Source organism: Balaenoptera borealis (assembly GCF_965194805.1).
Source record: "Balaenoptera borealis genome assembly, chromosome: 20".
In the NCBI taxonomy this organism is placed as follows: Eukaryota; Metazoa; Chordata; class Mammalia; order Artiodactyla; family Balaenopteridae; genus Balaenoptera; species Balaenoptera borealis.
In genome coordinates this window covers 22,803,158-22,829,836 of record NC_138879.1, presented here as the reverse complement: position 1 = coordinate 22,829,836, position 26,679 = coordinate 22,803,158, and the positions used below count along the sequence as shown (strand labels likewise).

The 26,679-nt window shown below is 47.2% G+C and overlaps 2 long non-coding RNA genes across 2 annotated transcripts in view; one reads left to right on the top strand and one right to left on the bottom strand.

Annotated features, from left to right (window-relative positions):
• The window catches only part of LOC309618198, a 26,385-nt gene extending 3,571 nt beyond the window's left edge, over positions 1 to 22,814 (top strand). The window contains exons 2-3 of the long non-coding RNA XR_014238348.1: positions 12 to 10,704; positions 21,869 to 22,814. This is a non-coding gene — a long non-coding RNA (uncharacterized lncRNA). The remainder of the gene's footprint in view (positions 1 to 11; positions 10,705 to 21,868) is intronic.
• LOC309618199 lies at positions 21,279 to 26,679 on the bottom strand. Its single transcript, XR_014238349.1, has 2 exons — positions 26,303 to 26,679; positions 21,279 to 24,905 (listed from the first exon to the last, which is right to left on the bottom strand). It is a non-coding gene; the product is annotated as an uncharacterized lncRNA (long non-coding RNA).

The window sequence follows — 26,679 nt, the reverse complement described above, 5'->3', positions numbered from 1 at the left end:
GTTTTCCAAAGTGGCTGCACCATCTGTGTTCCCACCAGAAGTGTATTTCTCCACATCCTCACCAACAGTTGTTATTATCTATTGTTGTTGTTGTTAGTATCCTAATGGGTGAGAAGTAGTGTCTCATTATGGCTTTGATTTGCATTTATTTCCCTTAAGACTATGATGTTGAGCAGATTTTCATGTGTTTACTGACCATTTGTATATCTTTTGGGGGGAAATGTCTATTCAGATCGTTTGCCTATTTTTTTCTCCCATTCTATGGGTTGTCTTTCACTTTCTTGATGGTATCCTTTAAAGCACAAAAGTTTTTAATTTTGATGAAGTCCAATTTATCTATTTTTTTCTTTTGTTGCTCGTGCTTTTGTGCCATATTTAAGAAACCAGTGCCTAAGCTGGGGTCACGAAGATTTATCCCTGTACTATGTTCTAAGAGATTTACAGTTTTAACTCTTACATTTAGGCCTTTGATCCATTTTTAATTCATTCTTATATATTGTGTGAGGTAGGGATCCAACTTCATTCTTTTATATGTGGATATCCATTTGTTCCAGCACCACTTATTGAAATTCTTTCCCCATTGAATTGCTTTATCCATGCCAAAAATCAATTGACCATAAATGTGAGGGTTTATTTCTGGACTCTCCATTCTATTCCATTGATCTCTATATCTATCTTTATGCCAGTACCACACTGTCTTTATTATGTAGCTTTGTAGTAAGTTTTGAAATTTGGAAGGGCAAGTTCTTCAACATTGTTCGTTTTCTAAATAGCTTTGAGTTCTGAATCCCTTGAATCTTCATATGAATTTTAGAATCAATTTCTGCAAGTAAGACAGCTGAGACTTCAGTAAGAACTGCATTGAATCTAAAAAATAAATTTATCATCTCAACAGTATTAAGTCCTCTAATCCACAAATATGGGATATCTTTTCTTTTATTAAAGAAACTAGATCTTCTTTAACATCTTTCAGCAATGTTTTGTAGTTTTCAGGAGTATAAAGTTTCACTTCTTTTGTTAAGTTTATTCCTAAGTATTTTATTCTTTTTTATGCTATTGTAAATGGAATTATTTTCTTTATTTTCACATTGTTCATTACAAGTGTATAGAAGTACAACTGATTTTTGTATTCTGAAATCTTTTTGTACTTGCTTATTAGTTCTAATAGTTTTTTAGTGGATTCCTTAGGATTTTCTATATAAAAGATCATGGTATCTGAGAATATAGATATTTTACTCCTTCTTTTCCAATATGGATGCCTTTTATTTCATTTTCTTCCCTAATTGCCCTGGCTAGAACCTCCAATTCTATGGGTTTTTTTTTTTTTTTCAAATATAGTTTATTTATCTATTTATGTTATTTATTTATTTTATTTTTGGCTGCGTTGGGTCTTTGTTGCTGCGCACGGGCTTTCTCTAGTTGCGGCAAGCGGGGTCTACTCTTCATTGCAGTGCGCAGGCTTCTCATTGAGGTGGCTTCTCTTGTTGCGGAGCACGGGCTCTAGGCGTGCGGGCTTCAGTAGTTGCAGCACGCAGCCTCAGTAGTTGTGACTCTAGGGTTTAGTTGCTCTGCAGCATGTGGGATCTTCCCAGACCAGGGCTCGAACCCCTGTCCCCTGCATTGGCAGGCTATTCTTAACCACTGCACCACCAGGGAAGTACCTCTCTGGGGGTTTTTTAAACAGCTTTATTGAGGTATAATTGATGTACAAAAAACGGCAGATATTTAATGCATACAATTTGGACACATTTGATGAATTCCATACACCCATGAAACCATCACTACAGTCAAGGTAATAAATCTCCAAAAAGTTCCCTCTTGTCCCTTTGTTTTGTCTTGTTTTTTGTGGTAAGAACACTGATCATGAAAGAAATCTACCTTCTTAACAAAGATGTTAAGTGCACAATACAGTATTCTTAACTGTAGGCACCACGTTGTACAGCAGATCTCTAGAACTTAGTCATCTTGCATAACTGAAACTTTATGCCCATTGAACAACAGCTCCCTATTTTCCCCTCCCTCAGCCCCTGGCAACCACCATTCTACACTTTGCTGAGTACAGTATTGAATAGAAAAGGCAAGAGTGATCATCCTTGTTTTGTTCCTAATCTTAGAGGGAAACCATTCAGTCTTTCACCATTAAAAAACCTACTGTGGGGTTTTTGTAGATGTCTTTTATCAAGTTGAGGAAGTTCTTTACTATTCCTAGTTTGAGTGTTTTTATCACGAAGAGGTGTTGGATTTTGTCAAATGCTTTTTCTGTATGCTTTGAGATAATCATATGGTTTGGGTCTTTAATTCTGTCAATATGATATATTATGAATAGATTTGTTAAACCAACCTTGCACTTCTGGGGTAAATCCCACTTTGTCATGGTGTGTAATCCTTTTGATACGTTGCTGGATTTGGTTTGCTAGTACTTGGTTGAGGATTTTTTCATGTATATTCATGATATATATTGGTCTGCAGTTTTCTCTTCTTGCGGTGTCTTTGCCTGGTTTTGTTATTAGGGCAATACTAGCCTCATAGAATGAGTTGGAAGTGTCTAGGTTTCTTTTTCACTCATGTTTTGGTCAAGCTTATCTCTTGATCTTTACAACATTCTGAGAAAAAAGCCAAGGCCTGGGAAGATTTATCTGGGGTTCTCAAGTTGAGCATGCATCACGATCAACTGGGAGCTTGTTCAAAGCAGTTTCCTGGGTCCCGGCTCCATATACTCTGACTCAGAAACTTTGCAGCAAGACTGGTGACCCTGTATTTCTAACAAGCACTCCCCAAGAGATTCTGAGATAAGTCTTTCTCATTTCACTTTAAAAAACACTGATAGACTTGCCCAAGCCGACCCAGTTAGTAGCCTCAGAGGATGGGCTAAGAAAGTATTGTTTCTTCATATAGGAGTCTCAGAGGCTTCAGTGTGCTCATGTCCCTCATGAATATCTAAAGGGGAAGCTAAAGTAAGCACTGTTTCCCAGACTTATTTGTCCACAAAATCTTTTATTTGTGGAGGACTGGTGTTCCACAGAGCATAGTCTGGGAAACACTGCCCCCAGAATTATTCAAACGTCCCTCTGAACTTTCATGGGACTTTGTTCTAAGCACTCACCCCTTTGGCCTGCAGCTGCTTATATATGTGTGGCTGTGTCAGACATCTGTCCAGGCCTCAGTTAGGGTTGGATAAGTTAGGCATTTGCCTCAAGAGCAAAATTTCAGGAAGTGCCAAGAAACTCAATTATCAAGATAAATTATTATTTGGAGGATGGGTCAACCAGATAGCCCATCAGGCAGCCAATGGGATAAAGGAGGGTATAGTAGTGTAAAGGGAGCTTAATGATTACTGTGTGTGGGACCAAGAGCCACGGTCTGTCCAGGCGGGGTCAAGTCCTGGAGCAGTGGGATGGTTGAGCCAGGTCTGTTGTTTGTCTCCCCCATGGACTGCGACCCTCTCCAGAGTAGGGGCGGGTCTTTCTCACCTCTGAACCCCCAGTCTGAATCCACAGTGCCTGGAGCACAGACTGGTTCCACTCCCTCACGGGAATAATGCCACATTGTCTTACCTCCCAACTCCTACTTGAGCCTCTAACCCACTGCTGGCCACAAGGAGACTCAGCCAATTCATATTTTGAAGTGATTGAATGGATTTCATCTAGAAAGCTTCCCCAGAGTATCTGAGCCGTCTGCATGATGGTGCCTTGCTTTGGATGTGCTCCCAAATCTGAATTGGGGAGAGGGGGGCTGGGTGCCAGAGAATTTCTGGGAAAAGTCTGTCCTTTCCCAAATACCCTTCCTCTCTGTGTCCAACAGCGCTTGACCTCAAATGTGCAAGCTCTAACATTTGTAAAAGTTGGGCTGATTGGGCTGCCGCTAGGTGTTTGTGATTTGTGCAGTCATCATGGCCTGATTGGGCTCTGTGACTAGGAGGCCCTCAGCCCTGACCTTGGAAAACAATCTGAAAGCCAAGAGTGGTTGCCCAGGGGTACCATCCTGGGCCCACCCTTCAGGCTGGTTCCAGGGCATTTCCCTGCCTCAACCCTACTCATTCTTTGCCTCATTAAAACTGCTTTAGGGGCTTCCCTGGTGGCGCAGTGGTTAAGAATCTGCCTGCCAATGCAGGAGACACGGGCTTGAGCCCTGGTCCGGGAAGATCCCACATGCCGCGGAGCAGCTAAGCCCATGCGCCACAACTACTGAGCCTGCGCTCTAGAGCCCGCGAGTCACAACTACTGAAGCCCGCACACCTAGAGCCCACGCAAAAGCCACCACAATGTGAAGCCCATGCACCGCAATGAACAGCAGCCCCCGCTAGCTGCAACTAGAGAAAAGCCCGCGCGCAGCAACGAGGACCCGACGCAAGTAAAAATTGATTTGTGAATTAATTTTAAAAAAACAAAAAACTGCTTTATAGGCCTAAAATCTCATCGATTAATTGGGCAACAAGGAATAAGAACAGGGTTCCCTTTAAATAACTTGTGTAAAAATTATTACAGTGGCTCCATGTTGACCTGCTCAAGAGAGGAAACATGTTCACTCTCTTAGGCAACATCTAACTGTAAATAAGCCTCCAGCTGATTATAGAAGATTCTCGTCTATGCCATAAAAAGCTGATCCCCCATGACCTCTACTTATCAACACCTCATAAGTTTACTATGGGTTGCTTCATAACCTCACGGGTACAGTGATGTCTTCTGGGAACTAAGCTTTATAGTAACTCGATTGTGTTAAATAAACTTCAGGGAGACTTCCCTGGTGGTGCAGTGGTTGGGAGTCCTCCTGCGAATGCAGGGAACACAGGTTCGAGCCCTGGTCCAGGAAGATCCCACACACCGCGGAGCAACTAAGCCTGCGAGCCACAACTACTGAGCCCACATGACACAACTACTGAAGCCCACGTGCCTAGAGCCGTGCTCCACAAGAAGAGAAGCCACCACAATGAGAAGCCCGTGCCCTGCAATGAAGAGTAGCCCCTGCTCGACGCAACTAGAGAAAGCCCGCATGCAGCAACGAAGAGCCAATGCAGCCAAAAATAAATAAATTTTTAAAATAAAATAAAATAAGAAATAAATAAATAAATAAAAATTTCAGGAAGCAGGGCAAGCTAGAGTCCAGGGAATCTGTGTGGATGAGCAGGGTTTAGGATGGTTGGAAAGCTGGTTCTTAGGGATTGTGGAATTGGCCCTGGCTCTAGGATGATGGCTTTCAAAGGAATGTCATCTCACAGAGGGGTTACTGAGACCCCGGTTGAGGGAAAGGAGTGACTTGTCTATATTTACATGGTGGCAAAGCTGAGGTTAAGACGTGGGTCTCCAGACACCAGACCCTCTCTCTCCTTTCCCTTCCAACTCCCAGGGCCCAGCCCCTCTGCTCTAATCCCCTTCCTGCTAGGAAAGCAGAAAAGAATCTGACAGCTGACTGAGAGCATGTGTAGGAAAGAAATTCAGCCATTTTCTCTCCTCAATTCGTCCTCTGCATTTTAAGCCATTACTTTTTATTGTGCCGTGAAAGTCTTTGCGCTGTGTCAAATGAACTTCAGGCAGGTGGGAAGAAGGCAGTGTAGAGGTAGGAGGCCACTGAAGTCACACCTGGGGTAAGGCAGCAGGTCTCACCCTTGGCTGCCTGGTAGAATCACCTGGGGCCATTGTAAAAGTCCCAATGTCCAGGCCACGTCCCAGATCAATTACATCAGAATTCTCTGGAGCTGAGCTCAGGCATTAGGATTTTTTTTTAACTCCCCTTTGATTCTAACATATAGCCAAGTTTGGGAACCACAGCAGTAACGCCATTCTAAATCCGATGAAGCCAACGTCGGAGTGGAACAGCTGTGGTGGATGTTCACCACTGATGTAGACAAAGTCAGTGGGCCCTGGGCCCTCACCCTCACCCACCCCTGTCTCCAGAGAGAATCCCCATCATAGCAGCCTGCTCCACTTGCATTTGTTCAGTGTGTGCTCTGCCCCAGCAGGCGTTCTGTTAAGTGCTTTATGTGCGTTGCCTCACTTTCCCCACAGTTGCCCGGTGATCCAGGTGCGATTATTACCCACACTTTGAAGATGACAAACCTGAGGCTGGCTGAGATGGCACATGAACCCAGGTCTGTGTGACTCCTAAGCTTATCTTCCAGTAAATAGTTGTTGAAGTCATTATTCTATGGATTAATACTATATGCTTAGACATAATAATGGCGTCAAGAAATATTTCCCATGTGCCTCTTGTGGGCTGGGCACTGAGCTGGCGCTGGGTATAGAGTGGTGAGCAGGACCGGACAAGTCCTGGCCCTCGGAGAGCTTACGAGCCAGTGGGGCAGATGCACTCAATTTAAAGACTCTACGCCAACACTCATGCCCATAAACATTTCCAGATGCTGAAGGCTGTGAAGAAGGCCACCTGGAGGCTGGAATGGGGAGTAAGGGTGGGCCTGTGTCAGCCAGAGGGAGAGGAAGTGAGATGTGGAGAAGAAGCCAGCTGGTTCCAGCGGGCAGGGGGCATGGTCCTGCTGGGCTGGGGAGGGGTACAAGCCAGAGGGGTCCCTGAGGGTTTCAGGCAGAACAGTGACAGGATCAGATCTGGGTCATTAAGAGACCACCCCCAGCAAACGGATTCCCCTTCCATTTCAAAACCGATTAGCTGGGTGACCTGTCCTCCCCACCCCTACCCTCTTCCTCCTCTGGCAAAGGAAGGGCAAGACCAGTGATATCTCAGGCCACCAAGCCACGGAGTCCATGGGTAAAGGGCTGAGGAGCACATTTGTCATCCGGCCCCAGCTCAGATTCTTAGGAAATACCAAAATAACGAGAGACCAACGTGGCCTAATTCAGCTAGAAGAGCTGGGAGGTTTTAATTAGAAACATCACAGAAATAAAAACCTTAATCCAAACCATCCCCACCAGCTGGAAATTCAGTCTCTCTTTCAAGGTCTTTAAAAAGAGTTTGCTTTACATTACACAGTGATAAGTTTTTGTACTTAAACAATATTTATGAGCTGGGAATTCTTCTTCGTCCTGGGGCTAAGACTTCTTTAATGAAATCTAACATGAATACCAGCTTTTCAATATATTTCTATTTGTGAAATTACGTATATTTGAAGATAAGAAATTATTGTCCAATAAAAAGTTAAAAAATTAAAGATGACTCTGGAGCTCTAACATAAAGGAGTGGCCGTTCTCTTAAGCCACTTTCTTCCCTGGGTCCTGTACCCAGTAGGTGCCTAAATATGTTGCTACTAAGGACACAGCGAGTAAAGAGGAGCAGGAGCACGGAAAGGAGGGAGGGAGGGGTGTGTCTGGAGCAGCACAGCAAGAAGCTGGTCCTGGCCCAGGCCCCGAGCAGGGCAAAGACAAAAGTCCAGATCCTCAGGGACCCCGCGGGGGACAGCAAGAGACATGTTACATCTATGAACCCCCTGTCAACACATCCCAGCAAGGTCCTGAGCCCTTCCACAGTCACTCCAATCCTTGACACCTCCTTGGTCACAAGAACCAACACACACACATACACACACTGGTTGCCATGAACATCTTGGGGTGTCAGGTTTAACAGAGTCAACTGAGGTCAGGGTTGACAGATCTAAACTCTTGTCCCAGCTCTGTCCCTGCCAGCTGTGTGACCTTAGACAAGGTACCTAACCTCTCTGTTGGTCAGTATCCTCTCTGGGAAAATGGGAGGAATAAACACATAAGACATTCTTCGTGGGGTTGTTGTGAGGACTGATGGGGTTATGGGGTGAAGTGGTTTGTGAGCTGGACCCACACGATTCATTAGATTCATTGTTACCTTGGGTCTGACTCTGAAGCAGGGGTCAAAGAGGGACAGACAGGAAAGGAGGGAGAAGTTAAAGAGGTTGGAACTCTGGGACTGTCCCCAAACCCCAAGGCCAGGCACCTTGCAGCTGCTGTGGTCTCCCCCTGGGCTCTGAAATTCACAGACACTGTGAAAACAGCGGGGGGGCCTCCTCCGAGCAGGTCCTGGGCAGACACTTTTCACAAGATCAGATGTTCTCATGGCCCCATTCTACAGAAGAGGAAACTGAGGCTCAGCGAGGTTCTATTTCTAGGCTGAGCCAGGCATTCCCCTCTAATGTCTGAGTGCTAATCCCTGTGTCACGGGGCCATGTGTGGGGAGCACAGCTTCTGCAGAACAGGAAAGCACTAGAAGTTTCCCCCACGGAGCTGCCGTATCTTTTAGGCACAGGGCCCACAGTACTTTCAGGGGCCCATGCAAATGTTTTCATTTTAATTTATTTTAAAATCAAAAGATAAATTGAATAAAATAATGAATATATAATCATGAATCCAGCTTGGATTATATTCATCTTTATACCGATACAGTTGTATCATATACTTTTTAGTATTTTTTATGAAGGAAGGGGCCCACAAAGGCAAAAGTCATAAGTGGCCCTGGTGCCCCATAATTATGTCCCCACCTGGGAGAGGAAGGTCAGGAGCTCCTCCTCCTGACACCCCACCTTCCCGCATGTTCCTGGTCCCTGGGGGCGCTCAGCAAGGCCAGGCCAGAGCAAGCCCAGCCTATTAAGCCCAGCCCCTCAGCGAGGCCGCGGGGTCCAAGCCACCCTGGCTTGGGCTGCAGAGCGCCAACCCCACACGCTGTCCCATGTCCTGTCCCCAGCACCATCACAGTGTCCTCCAGCCCAGGGCTGAGGAAGGGTGTGTTCCGATTCCTGGCAGAGCCCAGCTTCCTGTTTTTCTTCAAGTAGACGAGGTCAGGCTGCTGCTGGAAAGGGACACAGGGACCAGTTATGGGCCAGCAGATCCCGGCCGCGCTGATGGGCTCGGCAGCTGAGGGAGGAGGGGCCGGCAGGCAGGCACACTGGGCCCCAGGACCCAGAGGGGGCCCTCTCTTCCTGACACCCCCTTGGACCCCCCACAGACCTCTGCAAGGCCTCCTCGTCCTCTCTGACTTCCTGGGCTTCAATTTGCTCATCTGCGAAACAGACAGGGAGGTTCTGCAGTGCCTGCCCGCCTGCTAAGAGGATCCAAGTCAGGCTGAGATGGGAGCAGAAAGGGCTTTGTCAACCGTAAAGACCCCATTGGCCATCCGCACAGTAGGGCTAGTGACCAGGAGCTGCAGTGTAACAGCGTCTATTTATTGCCTCTCTGCCCCTTGTGGGGTCTGTCCCTGTGCAATTTCATCTCCACAAAGACCCTATGAGGATGGACCTACTATTCCTATTTTCTGATGGAGGAAAGTGAGCCTAAGTGCCTCTACTCTGGCCTCGGGGGCAGGAAATGACTGACGTCAAGCTGTGCCCACACCACAGTCTCCTCACTCCTCACACAGTCGGTGTGGGTTGTGGGAACTGAGAACTGGTAAATCCAGGTCTCCTTCTGGCTGGTGGATTTCGGGGCCCTGATCAAGGTGGCTGAGGAATTACGGGGTGGGGAAGGTAAGATGCTTCACTAGCCGGTGCCTACAGACACCAGGGATTTACATAGTCAGTTCGTAGCCTTCAGCCTCAACCCGCCTGAATCCCCATCCATTCAACACTATTCATCGAGTGCCAGCTGTATGCCAGGTGCACGCCCTCCTCCTCAGGATGCCCTGTTGGGACTTCTACACCCTCCCGCCTCCGGGGAGTGGAGACAGACTCTGAGTTCAAATTCCAGCACTGCCACTTACAAGCCATAAGGCTTTGGGCAAGTTTCATAACCCAGCTTTGCCTCCTCCCCTGTAAAATGGGGATGATAATCGTGCTGACCTCACAGGGCTATTATGTGGATTAAGGCATCAATGTGTTAAATTCATGTCACATGTTGTCATCGGCATCCTCCCTCCCTCCTTCCATTTCAACCTCCTTTCCTCGCTTGGCCTCACTTCTTTCTTCCACTTGCTCTGCCCACTGCTCTCTTTGGATTACCCCTCCCTCGTCTCTTCCAGGGCCTTTCCTGACATCAGGAGAGACATCCAGGAAAAGAAAACACAGGCCAAGAGTACACAAGGCCAAGGACAAGGTAGGATGCGGTCACATGAAAGAGGAGGGCTCCATGCTGCAAAGGGCCTTCCCTCCCACTGAGCCCTCTGGGGTCCAAGAGGAAGGATCCATGGGGCCGTTCGTGATGCTCACTCTCAGCCAGCAGCTGAAGGTCCAGAAGGGAGGACAAGAGGTAGCTGGGTCACATGGAGACTGGCTTTACATCTGGGTGACCCTGAGCGTGTACAAGAAATGGGGGTCAGGGGGACAGGGCCTCCCACCTCCAGCAAAAGCAAACCCAAGGCAGGACTTGTGGGATGCTCAAGGATTTGTGAGATGCAGAAGACTAAAACAAGAGTTTAGTGGCCGGTACCATGGGTAGGCATTCAAGAACTATTTGTTGAATGGATAAATGACTCCATGTGGGAGTGGGGTAGGGTGTGTTGGAAACAGGAGCAGAAGGAAGATGGGGACCAATAAGGGTACCAACAGTCACATCTGCCATGCAGAATGTGGACCAAGATGGCAGCTCACAGGGTAATACCAGTAGCTAACCCTGGAGAAGCACTTCCTGTGTGCCCCAAGCACTGTTCTAAATGTCTTACCCATAGTTCTGTTATCATCACCTCTGTCTTACAGACAAGGAAACTGAGGCACAGAGAAATCAAGAAGCTGGCTCGAGGTTACACGAACCCAGGCACTCTGACCTCAGTGGCCGTGTCGCTAACCACTGTGCTCTCCTGCCTCTCAATTTACTCTGGAGAGGGAATAGCTTCAAATTTCAGGTAATGTGCTGATTTTCCAGATCAAGTATCGTGTTTGTGGCTTTCCTAAAGTTTGTTTAGTTCATATGCTCTACTTGAGGCTCCTTCAGTTGTCTTATTTTTTTATTCACATTGTTACCTGTCTTTTCAGCAGCTCCATACTGTTGGCCATCTTGGCTCAAAATCAAAACAATGTCAGCAGTTAGGAAAGAGGTGGAGATGGAGAAAGGGAATAGTCTGGAGCTCTGTTTTGGAGGTCACAGTCAGAGGACTTCCTGATAGTTTGGATGTGGGGGTGAGAATAAAAATTACACCCTTCTCGCTGCAAATCAAGTGATACAGCGCATGTGAAGTGAATGATATAATGCATGCAAAAGCCACAAATGATCCCCTAAAGCAAAGGAAACAGATGAAGGAAAGGAGGAGAGCTAGCAATGAAGAGGTTGCAGACTGAACCAGCCCTGATGTTGTTCCTGTTGCCTGGAGCTTCATGCCATCCTGCACTGATACAGGGTTCCAGCTGAAACATCCAGCAGGTGCTCCTGCTGTGGGCACCCGACACAGCCTGGGTTACACCTATTGCCCGGACATGGTTGTCATCATGCCCCTGTGGCAGATGCTGTGAGGCACCATCCAAATCCCCAGCTGTTGGGTTGGCTACCCAAGCTGCCTTCAGCTGTCAGCCCTCTTTGGGTGTTGCCTCAGCTAAAGGAAACAGCCTCCCCCGAGGTCACACCTCCTTCCAGAGGCCACAAGTATCCAGTGACTGCTCGTTGTTATACAAGATGTTATACAAGCCAGGCCCCCGGCCCCAGCTGGAGATGATAGTGAAGGGCCATCTTAGCTCTGGGCTCCCCGTGGGGTTAGCTGAGACCTTCACTCAGACTGTGTCACATCTCAACTTCTCCCTCTGCCCAGTCTGGCTTCTGTCCCTTCCTTTCCACGTGTATTGATCCCAAAAGTACTCCTAATAATCTTTCTGCACGCAAATCCCACTCCGACCTCCCACCCTCATCTTAAAATCTGCTTCCTGGGGAACTTAACCTGCAACGATCATTTTTACTCTCAATAGTGTCCTAGTTAGAATACTAAACGGCACGGTCACCCTAGCTCCATGAGACCTACCAGGTCACAGCACTTGTCACAGCTCATTGCAATGACTTATTTAGTGACACTAGACTGGGAGCCCCCTGAGGCAGGCAATGTGGAGGTCTCATTCCCAATCATGCAGAACCCAGTGCTTGTCACAGCAGTGCTGAATAAATATTTGTTGAATGGATGGATTAAGCACCTTATCTGAGAGTTTAGAGACCAGACGAGCTGGAGGGTGGGGGGGCGGGGGGGGGAGGAGGAGGAGGAGGAGGAGGAAGCTGCCCTGAGCCCCTAAAATGCAAAGTAGCAGCAAGACACATGCATCTACCACCGTCCTCCCCAGTCTGCCTTTGCTCCTCCTGGCTTTATTGCCGCCTCCCAACAACATCCCATCCCTGACTATAGTTCTTCTTGTTTATGGCTTCATTCATTTGTTCATTCATTCATTCATTCATGGAATACCTGCGGAGCCCTCCCTGTGTGCCAGGCCCAGGGCAGGACACTGGGATACAGAGGTGAATACAACCAGCCCTCTGTCCTCCAGGAGCTCACAGGTCAGAGGAAGAGACAGATGTGGGAAGGGCTCTTGTGATATAGTATGAGAAGGCAATAGTATACCAAGGCTACCCTTGATTTTTATTTTAGCAAGATTTCACTTGCACTAATGTTGGGCGGAGGGAGGAAAAAGGATCCTTGGGTTTGTCTGCAAGCCCAGGAATGTCTCTGATCCCAATTGTACCCATCCCTAAGAACTGGCCCCGACCCCGACCCCACTACTGCTCCCACTCCCTCCTCCTCCCGCCTCCTCCTGAAATCCATCAGTCCTGCAGCCCAGGCCAGGTTAGGTGCCTTCCAAGATGACAAGTACCGAATCCTAAAAATGGCCCTGGGGTCACATTTCCCTTCCTGGGTAGAGGTCATGTTGTAAAGCTGGCCTTCTAGAGACAATGGCCTCAGATTGGTGGCCTGCTCCAGACCAGGTGGGCAGAGAGCTGGATCCTGGGTGGGAAGAGAACCTGTCTTGTAGACTTGCCCCACACCTTACACAGCAGGCAGCCACCCACCCTCGTGGATGAGGTTCTTGGGAGACCCAGGTCAGCTCCTGGAGGAAACCTGGAACCGGTCTGCAGAACGGGCAGTGCCCAGGAGAGCCGCCAGGCCAAGCTACCTCTCCACCCGCCCTCTCGCTTCCCATTCTCATCTCCTGTTAGTCAGAGGGGCCTTGGCAGCTGAGGGAAACTCATACACAAAGCAGAATTCCAGGAACTCCAGGCTGAGCAGACTCCTGGCTGTTTTCTCAGTTCCTTTTTGCTTTTCTTAAAGGTCTCTGGTGCCGGAGCTCAGCCCCATGACCTTCCAGGCAGAATCCTGGTTGATGGTCTCCATGCTGCCTCCCTCCTTCCCCCACAATTACACTTCTCTTCGGAGGCTTCTGAGAATCCTAGAAGGTCACACTGCTGGAAAGGACCGTATATAGATAGCGAAAGAGGAAGCTGAGAGGCTCCAGCCTAAGGAGGCAGCCTCCATCTAGCTGGTTCCCACCTGTCAGGCTGCATCTCCCCAGGGTCCCCAGCCTCCAGAAATGCCGCCACTAATTAGGTACCAAGAGGTATGGAGCACTGGAACAATAACACCTTCACACTTGTATGCCTGACCCTTTCTACAGGTGATGAAATAAAAAGGTGGAACAGAAAAGGGTACGGGGGTTGTTGATAACATACAAAGCCCAGGATATGAAAGGAAAAGGCAGAGAGCTCCCCATCCCACCAAGCAGAACAGGGGGAGATGCAGATTTTTTCCAGAAGGATGAAGACTACCTGGAGGGACTGCTAAATGGAGTGTCTGAGTGCCAAGTGATGGGAAGATTGAGTAGAGGTAACTCCAGGCAAAAAAGAGGATGATCTGAATTGCTTTGGAGTTTTTAGGAAGAGACGTTTCTAGCCTGTGATTCATCCTGTGATTTTGATGATGCAACAGTTTTCGATAAGTGTATATATGTGCATTACAACCCCCTTCCCCTCCCCTATCCTCACTCCTCCTTCTTTGGGGCCACAGAGGGGAACTCTGGGTAGGAGGGACTCATCCTGCCTTCACATGAAATGTCTATGCATTTATTTATTCATTTCTTTCTTCAGCAAAGATTTTCAAGCACCTATTCCAGACCCTGATAAAACAATTGTAATCAAGGTAGATGCAGTGTCTGCTCTCATGGAGTGTACAGTCCAATGGGGACAATGAAATGATTCCACAATAGTGTGGAGTAAAGTGCTATGTGGGCAGAAAAAAGTGAGAAAGCTAAGGAACACAGATGAGGGACCCCTCAGTGAGACCTGTGTGAGGGAGGAAGTCAAGTCTCCTCCCTCATGACAATGGGTTAAACAAATGACAATGCTTCAGACTCAGAGACTAATTGCCTCCAAGATCACACATCTAGTGACAGTCACCAACTGAATCTCATCTCTATAAACTGACTTTGACTCCTAACTCTGCCACTTTCTAGCGAAGTGCTCTTGGGTAAGTTACTCAACTTCTCTGTGCCTCAGTTTCTCCGTCTGTTAAATCGGGATAATAAGAAACCTGCCTCATTAGGCTGTTTGGAAAAAGTAAATGTATTAGTACAGCAATTCTTGTTTTTTAAAATTTATTTTTTATTGAAGTATAGTTGAATTACAATGTGGTGTTAGTTATTGCTGTACCGCAGGTGACTTGGTTACATATATATATATATTCTTTTTCATACTCTTTTCCATTATGGCTTATCACAGGATATTGAATATAGTTCCCTGTGCTATACAGTAGGACCTTGTTGTTGTTGTTGTTTTCTAATTTATTTATTTTATTTTTGGCTGCGTTGGGTCTTCGTTGCTGCACGCGGGCTTTCTCCAGTTGCAGCGAGCAGGGACTACTCTTCGTTGCGGTGCGCGGGCTTCGCATTGCGGTGGCTTCTCTTGTTGGGGAGCACGGGCTCTAGGTGCGTGGGCTTCAGTAGTTGTGGCGCATGAGCTTAGTTGTTCCGTGGCATGTGGGATCCTTCCAGACCGGGGCTTGAACCCGTGTCCCCTGCATTGGCAGGCGGATTCTTAACCACTGCTCCACCAGGGAAGCCTGACCTTGTTGTTTATCCATTCTACATATACCAGTTTGCATCTGCTAACCCCAAACTCCCACTCCAACACTCTCCCACCCCACTCCCCCTTGGCAACCACCAGTCTAATCACTATGTCCCTGATTCAGTACAGCAGCTTTTAAAGTGTGGTCCAGGGACCCTTGGAAGTCCTCAGGATTTTGTCTGGGGGTCCAAAAGGTAAAAACTATTTTCATAGTAATAGTAAAATATTATTTACCTTCATTGCTCTCCAGTGTTTTCCAGAGACCATATGATGTGTGACATCACAACAGATTGAATGCAGAAGATGTGTGAATCAAACTGTCTTTGATTGAACTAGACTTTACAGGGAATTGCAAAAATATTAAAAAAAAAAAAGTCACCCTCTTCACTAAATATTGTTTATTTTGGAAAATAACAGTTATTTTTGCAAAGAATGTTATTTATACTGACATGCAATGGGTTTGTTATTAGTATTTTTAATGGATGCATAGTTTAACTTTTTCTCAATTTTAATTTCTAATATCTTAAATATTGATAAATATCCCAGCAGGGTGCTGGAGTCAGCTTGCACTGGCTTGGGAAAGTTGATTGTGCACATCTCTCCCCAATTCACATTCGGTTATGTCAGGGGGAATCTTAAAATGGGTCACAGTAGAAGTATTTACACCATGGGAATTGGCAAATGCTACACATCAGAATTTTTCTCCCAGAGAACCAGTTATTAAGCATCACACCACCAGATATAATCCACAGAAATAAAAGCTCTTTGGGAAAAAAAAAAAAAAAAAAAAAGCTCTTTGGGGGTTTTCAAGAATTTTTGAGGCAGCCAGAAAAGTTTGAGAACCATTGAGTTAAGTACTCACAAAATACTTAAATCAATGCCTAGTATGAGGTAGGTCCTCAGTAATTAATTATCAATAATTAATCTCCACCAGATTTCAAAGTTCAAGGATGTAGTCATTAATGGAGGGCCTTATTTTTTGTTTTTCATTTTCCAAGTCCCCAGATGCTCCTTGCTCTCACCCCCAACCTCACCCCTCCATTCGACTGTGGCCCCTCTTAGCTCCCACCAGAAAGTTTCTCTGCTCCAGGGCCTTGAGGCACCATCCACCCTCTGACCATAGCCAGCAACCTCTGCCAGAGGCTTTCTACCACCTACTCGGCATAAAGAGCCCATTTGTGAAAGGTACTCTTGTTTACACTTGCAACCACCCAGCTAATTGTGTCTTTAGCTAACAAGCTGTGGGTGATTACAGGCCCACTGGTGGCTGTGGGGATTGTTCAGAAGGTTCTGGCTTTGAGATCTCCTCAAAGGCCTACTTGGGTTGGTTGTTTCATCATGTTATATTTTAAGAGCATTATCGAGCAAGCCTCAACCAGATTAAGAAAATCTGACTAAGGGTGCTGCATGAACACCCCTGGCAGAGGTGTTTCCAAATATCTCCAGGGACGGCAATGACATAGAGGCTGGGGCATCTGGGGAACCCAAGTGGAAGAGATTCTGTGAGAGAATGCAAATTGGAACAGTTCAACCAAAAAACAAAACAAAACAAAACAAAAAAACCCTTTCATGACCAGATGCTCAGTGCAATTTAAGCATAAGAATTACCAAGCAAATAGTAAATGACAAACAAATAACCTGCCTAGGAAGAAATACGGATGCAAGTCCATTTCAACACCAAAGATGAGTGAGGATACAAAAATAAACACCAAATACAGTAGAAAGAGCCTCACCTTTTCTCCTTGCTTTGTTTCCATCAGTGATTTCCCAACCTCAGTCATTTGAAAAATACCTTTGCGGGTTTTGCGGGTTTTTTCTACCCCCGAATTCCCACCTATGTTATTATTTACTTAGCTTTCTTCTCTAAATTGACTCACCTTTTTTTTTTAACTTAAATTATTTTGAAAGGAACTTTCATATTTTGATTGTAGATGGAAAATCTATGTAAAACTATATCCAATAAAAACCAAACATTGTTATTATACTCTAGCTAGGCTCTGGCCAAAGACTCTAATCCGAGACCAACACTCTGTCTTGAAGAGATTAGCAAGTATTAGAGAAAGATAATATTAAAGACATATTGGCACTAGTGAGACTTTCTCACCCAAGTGAGATTCTTCTTGACATCATTAGAAGGATTGAAAGAAAGTGTGACCCACTTCTAGGAATTTATCCTGTAGCTTTCTCCACTATAGATTGTCAGCTCCATGATGCAAGGACTGGGCCTGTTGTGCTCACTACTCTGCACACACACACACACACACACACACACGCACACACACACCATGCCTAGAGCTGGCCTGGTGCATAGTAAGTGCTCAATAACATTTGTGGAATGCATGGATGAATTAATATGCAAAATGAAATAGGTACAAAGATATTTACTGCAACAATTCTTATAGTAGGAAATGGGTTGGAAACAGGTAACTCCATCAATAGGGGACCAGGTAAATTACATACCAGACATACAATGGGGTAGAATGAAGCATGTACAATGTGGAACTCACTGATATGTAAAGTGAAATAAAGTACAGAGCTGTTGTGTATAGCATGCTTCCGTTACTTTTTTTTTATATATATATAAATTTATTTATTTTTGGCTGTGTTGGGTCTTTGTTGATGCACACGGGCTTTCTCTAGTTGCAGCAAGTGGGGGCCACTCTTTGTTGCAGTGGGCAGGCTTCTCATTGTGGTGGCTTCTCTTGTTGTGGAGCATGGGCTCTAGGCATGTGGGCTTCAGTAGTTGTGGCACGCAGGCTCAGTAGTTGTGGCTCGCGGGCTCTAGAGCACAGGCTCAGTAGTTGTGATACACGGGCTTAGTTGCTCCACGGCATGTGGGATCTTCCCGGACAAGGGCTCAGACCCATGTCCCCTGCATTGGCAGGCGGATTCTTAACCACTGCACCACCAGGGAAGTCCACTTCCGTTACTTTTTAAAAAAGAGGCTACCTGAATTTATGTGTTTGTAGATGCATGAAACACATCTGGAAAAATACATAAGAAACTATATTTTTGAATGGTTGCTTCAAAAGAGGGAAACCTGGGGCCAGAGGTGGGAGAAGCACACTCTTTTGAAATTTGTACAAAGTGCACACATCAACTATTCAAGGAATAGACAAACCTGGAGGACTGGAGGTTTGAAAAACGAACTGGAGGACTTCTCCAGTGGCACAGTGGTTAAGAATCCGCCTGCCAATGCAGTGGACACGGGTTCGAGCCCTGGTCCAGGAAAATCCCACATGCCAAGGAGCAACTAAGCCCGCAAGCCACAACTACTGAGCCTGCGCTCTAGAGCCCTCGAGCCGCAACTACTGAGTCCACGTGCCACAACTACTGAAGGAACCGTCAGGGACTCAAAGCCCATCTAGCTTTCTGCTCTGCCATCAGAGGATGAAGTTTTCATGCTTATGCTCAAACACTGGCTGCTATACCTCCTGGCAGTGGGTCTACATTCTAGACTAAAGAAGGATAATAAGACAAAGGACAAAAGACAAAGGGTATGTGCTAGCTGGGTTGGTCCTCTTTAGCAAGTTTTCCCAGAAGCCCCACCCAGAGACTTCCATGTACATCTCACTGGCCAGAATTTTGTCACATGGCCATCCTAGCTTCAAGGGAGTCCAGGAAGCATTTAAAAAGGAGCAGGTCACCATTATGAACAAAATTAGAATTTCAATCTTAAAGAAGGAAAGGCAGGAGAACTCGTGAGTGAAAGATATTATTTTAAACTGATAGTAGTTATCAGTAGGCATAGTTTATCCACCCTGGTAGATACGGGAAGGGAAGGCAGGGAAGGTGTATTTTATTCATTTTTCTATCTTTCACACTTCTAGCATAGAGTTGAAATTGAACAAGGGCCATATTTGGGGGAACAGTGGGGGAATAAGATTAGATACCTAAGCTGGAGCCTGGGAAGCCACTAGGAACAGGTTTGAAGCGTTGGACAATGAGGAGCCACAACAGGTTCTTGATCTGAGGAATGTTTTTTGAGCCAGTTCAGTTCAACACACATTTAGTGAATACCAACTCCTCATACGGTGATTAAAAGCTGCCCTTAAGGTGCTGTCTGTTAAGAGAGATGAGGCAGACAATTACCTGGGAAATATGGTGCGTGGAGAGGAAGCATTTCACCGGGGCCTTGAGGGATGGGTGTGATTTGACAGGCAGAGGCAGGAGAAGTTGCATTGCAGTCTGCAGGAAAGCCTGTGGTCTGGACGCACAAGACGTGGCATGGTTTGGGGCGATGGTAAGGGTGTCTGCCAGGAAGTTGTGAAAATTACGAGCCAAAAAGGTAAGTGGGGGCTGGACTGTGAGGACCTTGAGAGCCAGAGAACAAGTGTGTACTTTATCAGTAGGCAATGGGCAAGCACTGAAAGTTTTGAGCAAGGGAGTGTCAGACAGACAGTAGGAAGGATCGGAATGGAAATGACAGGAAGCAAGAGGAAACGGTGGGACATCACAGGGGCACTGGCAGAAAGAGGAGCCAAAGGGAGGCCACAGACTCAAAGGGCGTTATGGAGGCAGAATCAGTGTGGCTCGGGGTGAGTCGGTGAGAGAAGGAGAGGACACTCCTGGGGTTGGTGGTGACGTCACTAACAGAAGGAGACGGACGAGGCACAGGTTTGGGGGACTACGTAGAGGTAGAGGTGACAGGCAACTGGCTAGAAGGTGGAAATGCTCTACGGGCCCCTGGAAATTCCGGTTTGGAGCTCAGGATCGAGGTCAGAGCTGAAGGTGTTCATTTGGAAGTGAACAGTCAAGAAGGACAATTGATGGGGCCAGATGTACTTCAGCTACAATATGTCCAAAGCCGATACTCCTCTTCTTCCCAGAACCTGTCTCCTCCAATGGGTCCTGACCTCAGCAGTATCAGCCCAGACTCGCCGTTCCCACCCTCGGTCCACGCCCTACCAGCTGACTTCTTTTCTCAATTCTGAATCTCTCCATATTTTGCTAGACTGTCCTGGCTCCGCATCCCCTTGCACTGCCCGAGTCCAGCCCCCATTGTCTCTCACCTGGTTTACTACAAAGCCCCCCAACTAGCCTCCTAGTTTGTAACCTGCTCCACCACCCCAACCCTTTCACACTGCAGACAGAGAAACGTCTCTAAAATTGTGTTCTACGGACTTGAGGACACGGGGGGGGGGGGGGGGGGCGGGAAAGGGAAGCTAGGACGAAGTGAGAGAGTAGCATCAACATATATACACTACCAAATGTAAAATGGATGGCTAGTGGGAAGCTGCTGCATCGCACAGGGAGATCAGCTCGGTGCTTTGTGACCACCTAGAGGGGTGGGATAGGGAGGGTGGGAGGGAGGCTCAAGAGGAAGGGGATATGGGGATATATGTATACATATAGCTGATTCACTTTGTTGTACAGCAGAAACTAACACACCATCGTAAAGCAATTATACTCCAATAAAGATGAAAAAAAAATTTTTTTAATGAAATTGTGTTCTAGAAATGTTGTCTTTTCCCCAGCCCAGCCTACTAAGTATATAAGGCCCTCTGCAATCCAGATCGAAGCCTTCGGGGCCAGCCTGAGGCTCTCTCTCTCCCCGCATACCTTGCATTCCACACCCAAGTCCACAATGTGCCTTGACATGCCCCTTGTCTCCATGCCTGTGCACATGTTATTCCTTCCACCTGAGTGTTCTTCCCAGCACATTCACCTGGCTCACTGCTAGCATACCTGGCAGCAATCGGCTCAAAGGTCACCTCCTCCAGGAAGCCTTCTTTGATCTCTTCTATGTGTTCTTACCTCACCCAGAACTTCCTTCTATCGTCCACATTGTATTGCAACTTTGTCCATCTCCTCTTTGAGGGCGGGCCTCATGACTCATTCATCTCTCACTGTCACCAGGGGCCTACTCAAGTGTCTGGCACACACCAAGTGCTCAATTAATGTTTGTCGAATGATTAAGTGAAGTTAGGAATGGATGAGAACTCCAAAGGACAAAGTGCAGAGAAGTGGGGGGCTTAGGACTGAAACTTGGGGTGTGCCTCAATCTTTAAGAATGGGAGAAAGAGGGAATGCCAGGGAACTAAGATCCCACAAGCCGCGCAGCATGGCCAAAAAAAAAAAAAAAAAACTGGAGAAAGAAACAGAAAGTACAGTATCCATGAAGTCTCAGGAGGAGAATGGGCAAAAAAATACCACTGACCTTTTTACTGTCTCCATACTTTTGCCTTTTCCAGAATGTCATATAGTTGGAATCATACAGTATGGAATCTTTTCATATTGTCTTCTTTCCCTTAGTAATACGCATATAAGTCTTTTAAGTAATATGCATTTAAGTCTTTTCATGTTGGATAGCTCATTCCGTTTTAGCGCTGAATAATAGTATTTCATTGGTTGGATGTATTACAATTTATTTATTTATTACTATGGAGATAGTAAAAATATCAGTGGCTGCCAGGGTTTGGGGTGGTGGGGTGGGAGGAGGGAGGAATGAACATACAGAGCACAGAGGATTTTTAGGGCAGTGAAAATACTCTGTATGATATTATAATAATGAATACATGTCATCATACACTTGTCCAAACCCACAGACTGTATTATAGACTGTACAACAGCAAAAGTGAACCCTAATGTAAACTGTGGACTTTGGGTGATTACAACGTGTCAATGTAGGTTCATCGACTGTTAACAAAGGTACCACTCTGGTGTGTGATGCTGATAGTGGGGAGGCTATGCGTGTGCGGGGGCAGGGGGTAGATGGCAAATCTCTGCACCTTCTACTCAATTTTGCTGGGAACCTCATGCTCTAAAAAATTAGTCTTTTTAAAATGTCAGTGATTGCTGGGAACATTTTCTCCTCCAATTCCCCTTCACCTTGCAGGTCTCAGCTTAGTTCCTCAGGGAAGCCTTCTCTGAGCCCCCTCCACTAAGTCAGTCCCCCCTCATCCTCTCCCATCCCATCCTGGTAGTGGTCCTGGGCTGTTGCCCTCCCGTCTGGTCCTCACCTTCTCTGTTCTGCACTGCAGGTGACTGACCCCTGCAGGCTCCGGACCAATGAGAGGCTCTGGCAGGAGACCAGAGGGTGGAACGTGGAAGGAAAGGAGAATCTTCGTCCGGCTCAGTCCTGAGCGGTATCTATGGAAGTGGATTGTATCTCCTCTGTGGTTCCAACTTCTTCCAAGTGACCCTGGCCCTCCACCACTGATTACACTGTTTTCCCCCCAACCCAGGACTAATAGTGGATTCCTGGTTACCTTGCCATCTCCTCCTGGGCTTCTCAGCTCTTCCAACCTCTGTGTAACCAATTCCTTGTATGAAATTCCATGTTTAAAAACTCGGAATGAGTTCTGTTTCCCTGGTTGGGCCCTGCGTGATACAGTACACTCTGTCCATCCTCTCAACATCCTCAACACTAGAATGATTTCGGTCCTCATCTGTAGTCACTTTTCAAGGTCTGCCCACCCTTGGGAAGGGTGTTCCCTAAGGGCAGGGCAGGGACTGGTCTGGAGGTCCCGCACTCCCTCCCCAGGGCCTGGCACAGTAGGTGCCCGGAGCATCACATCTGTAGCTGGCTGCATATGAGAGCCAAGACAAGGTCATCTGACTCGGAGGCGGTTAGTGGGGTGTCCATGGAGAGAAGGGATAGTGGGCCAAAAACAGACTGCCGGGGTTACACACAAGTGGGAGATGAAGCAGACACCAGGAGTACCAAGAAGTTTGGGAGCTGAGAGGGGAAAGAAGGCTGGGGCAATAGTGTAGGGGAGAGCCAAGACAGAGGAAGGGTTTTTTTTTTCTTTACTGGTCTGTTTTTCGGCTGGGGAGACTCGATAACATTTGGAGGTTGAGAAGAAAAAGCTAAAGGTGAGGAATTGAAAGGCGAGAGATGTGGAGACACTGGGGCTAGAACACATGACCTAAGTGGTCTCTTAGGAGGATTAAATCCACCAGAAGGGTTGAGAATGATGTTGAGAGGAGACTGGAGGCAGGGAGGTGAGTTAGGAGGGGATAACCCATCAGGAAGTGAGAAGAATTTGAGTCAAGCCTTAACCCAGGGCTCCCTAAGAAGCCTAAGAAGGCTCCAAGGTCAGGAGGGGTCTCAGGTACGCCCAGGAGATGACCTCTTGGTAAGGTCATTTTTGCCCAGTGCTCCAGAGACCCCCACCCAGGCAGCTCTGTCCTTTGTGGAGATGAACATCTCTCTCCTCAGCCACGTCACCAGGGCTCCTCCTATTGTCCCACAGCTCTGTGGCTCGCCATGCCCCCTTCTATCCCCCCTTGTGAAGCAGAATTAGTGAGAGTCAATCAGGATCCAGAATCTGCATGCAATGGTGTGCTGGTAAATGCTGAACAACCAGCTTGCTGGTAGGTAGCCCTGGTTTATATTGTTTGCTAATTTCTGTGGTGTAAATACTCCCATCATGTCTGATTTCAAGCAACATGAGTTCCTGGCGGCAGGATAGGAAGAGAGCCCCAGCACACCACTGCCTGCACCCATTCCCTCTCCTGCTTCCCTAGTCCCACCGATACCTCTGGACTGGGTGGCAGCAATGGGGCAGGTCCAAGCCTGGGAGGGCAGCAACAGCACTACAGCTGCAGCCTCGGCCAGGCCCCTGATGGAGAAAGAAAGCTGCTTCTCCTTCAGGAACATCCATTCCCACCCCCCAGTCCTCTCTGATCTCAGCCTCACATCCGAGTTCTTCTCAAGCATAACTTCAGGATCTCCCAGCAAAGTGGGGCCTAAGACCCACAGACACAGAGATGATTCACTAGCTAATTTCCCACTAGACATCACTGGACACCGTGAACTGTGCTGACCAAGGCAATAAAAACCAGAATATAATTGCCTTTCTTCCAAAGCAAACAGAAAAGGAGAAATGATCCAAGAATGGCATTCTCTCACTGATTCACAGAATTCACTCACTCTTCATCACTCTTCTACAGAAGTGATTGGGCAATTTGCTCCTTGAAGCCCACAGTCTCTTTGCAGAGTCCTGCACGCAGGAGAGCAGGGGCTCTGGGTCACACCTGGTTTAAATCCCAGATCTTCTATTACAGTGAAGTGACCTTGGGCAAGTTACTTTTCTCTGAGCCTCAGTTTCCTCATCTGTGAAGTGGGGATGATAATAATAGTTATTATTCTATGAGGTTAGACTGCAAAGTTTCTCAACTGGGGGCAGTTTTGCTCCCTTTGGGACATCTGTCAAGGTCTGAAGACATTTTTTTTGTTGTCACAACTGGGTGTAGGAGGGCGGTGTTACTGGCATCAAGTGGGCAGAGGCCAGGAATGCTCTTAAACATCTTATAATATATATGATAGCCTCCCCACAACAAAGAATTATCCAATCCAAAATGTCAGTGGTGCCAGGTTGGGAAACCCTAGACAGGAGTGAATATTTAGCGAGGTTATTATGCATACAAAGCACTTAGAAATATCTGGTTTATTTTTTATAAGCTCTCAAAAAACAGAAGCTGCTATTCTTCTTGGAAGAGCATAGTCTTGCCCTTCCATTTCCAGACTTGAACCATGGGAGTGGGATGCAGAAATCCTTGAGTGCTGAGAACCCAGCTCACTGCTCCAGGTGTGAGTCATCCCATAAATAGCAATTTATTTTACTTAAAGCAGAGCTGAGGCTGCACGACTGACTCAGGGCTAGAAGCCTTCCCAGGTTGTCGTGACTTAACTAGCTGGGCTGGAAGGAAGTAATTTTACCCTGAAGCTCTCCTTCCAGAAGATGCCAGCATTTCAAGGCTCAGAAGTGCTCAGTGCTCACTTGCAGTGGGTGTCATGTTGTTTCTTACCTCACATCACACACAGTTGGGCTTGGAAAGGCCTGGGGAAAGTAGCTGAAACCAGGAGTCCCAAATCTTGTCCTCATTAGTCTGTAGAGGTTTGTTCCTCTCCTGCAACCTGATGTGAAATTCCTTCTTTCGAGTTGCAACTATGGGTCAACAGGTTCACTCTCTCCCAGTAATACACATTAGTGTTAGTGGATAGATTTAAAGACAGATAGTCTTGATAGGGTGGGTGGGTCATCGCAGGACCGAGAGACGTGTCGAGGGAAGCTGGGTAAAGTACATGGGCACTGGGTGTCATAAAGAAGGAATGGTGAAAGAGGGAGAAGGCAAAGGCAGGCCAGGGAATGTCTGCAGACTCTGGCCCTGTGCCCACATCTTTCCTGAGAAGCGGTGTGCCCAGAGGCAAACAGGTGGTGGAAGAGGCAAGCCCTGCATCCAGGCTTGCTGATACTGACCTGTAACCCACCATCTGGCCAAGCTCCACCTCTCCCTGAGTCACTGAAATGAAAACCCTGTGGTTGGAAGCAGCTTTAAGGGCCCCCAGCTTCTTTCTTACCCATCATCTCCCACGCCAGTCAGTAGCAGAGCGAGTTTATGCAACAGAGACTGTCCAGCTCCAAAGTATGGGCTATCTCTGGACCATGACCACAAACGCTTTAGTGGCCAGGCAAATGACATAGGTTAAGTGGTTGGGTGTAAGACAACAGGGGCTGGGGCTGTGAGGAACTGCAGGCTCTGCTCGAAGGCATTCAAATTCAATTAAAAAAAAACATTGGGCCAGCCAAACAAAACTTATCTATGGCCTGAGTGAGTGGGTGAGGCCTCTAGATGGTTCAGTTTTCTGCCTAAATGGTCTTCCGTATCCCCTGACAACCAAGATGTCTGTTGGATGCAGATCTCCAGAAACAGACTTCAAGCTATGAACCACTGTCTGCAAAGTGGTCCTGAGCAGGTCTTTGCTCCAACACTTCCAGAGATAGGGTGATCCTTACTTTCCCAGACAGCCTTGAATGGGGCCTGCTTACCCATACCACTAGAGCCACTTACCACACCTGCCTGTTGTAGACCACTTATTGGGGTGGGGTGCCCACGTAGGGGCATATCTTTTATTTTGCAAACTTTTTTTAAGCGTGGAAATATTTTCTTTATTATAAATAAAATACAAGCTCACTGTGGAAACACTGGAAAATATGGAAAAGCAAAAGTTAGAAGAGAAAAAATATCCATACCTCCCTTAAGCACCTCCCCTACCCCTTCCCCAACGCCCACCCCCACCCCCCATTCAGAGAGAAGCATTGTTGACACCTTGGTGCATATCCAGACTCCGAGTCCTTTTTTTAAATAAGTAAAGCTCTAGTCTTCTTTCTGGCTCCATAACCTGTAAACCCAGCGAGGAGCTGCTTCACGCAGCGCTCACACCACGTTGCTTCTCTGGCTGTGGAAAGGGATTGCACAACGCCAGCCACACGCTCTCACCAGACCTGGGTTTCAAAACACAGGTCTGACCTGCGTAGGCCTTTAGCCCCCCAACCTTCTCGAGGGCAGGCACTAGAACCTACCCTATCCTCAGAGACTCTACAGCACTAGGCTCACAGCAAGTGCTCAATTAAGTGTTTCTAAATACACACCCCTGCCCCGCCCCGCTCCCTCCACAACCAACACACCTGCCTCAGCCGCCACGGCCTGGAGCAAAGAGGAAACACACCCAAAGCCTGGAGCGAGAGCACGCCTCGCCGTCTCCTAGGTAACCAGGTCCTAGGCTGGGGAGGGCCCACGCATGCGCACGCTCACCCTTTCTTCCCGTAACCTCCAGAAGAAAGCAACCCGAAAGATTGCCAGAAGCCGAGCGCGCATGTGTGGTTACACCAACACCCCTACCGCCTCCGCCTTCTGTGGATCAGTCTGCCCAGCAATCTCTTCTCTATAAACACTGTCCGGAAATAGTGCCCATTCCTGGAAACGAGGCCTCGTTAACCAATCGTTGCTTGGGGCGGTAGGCCAGAACTGGCTGGGACGCGCTGTCTCATTGGTTAGACTGGAG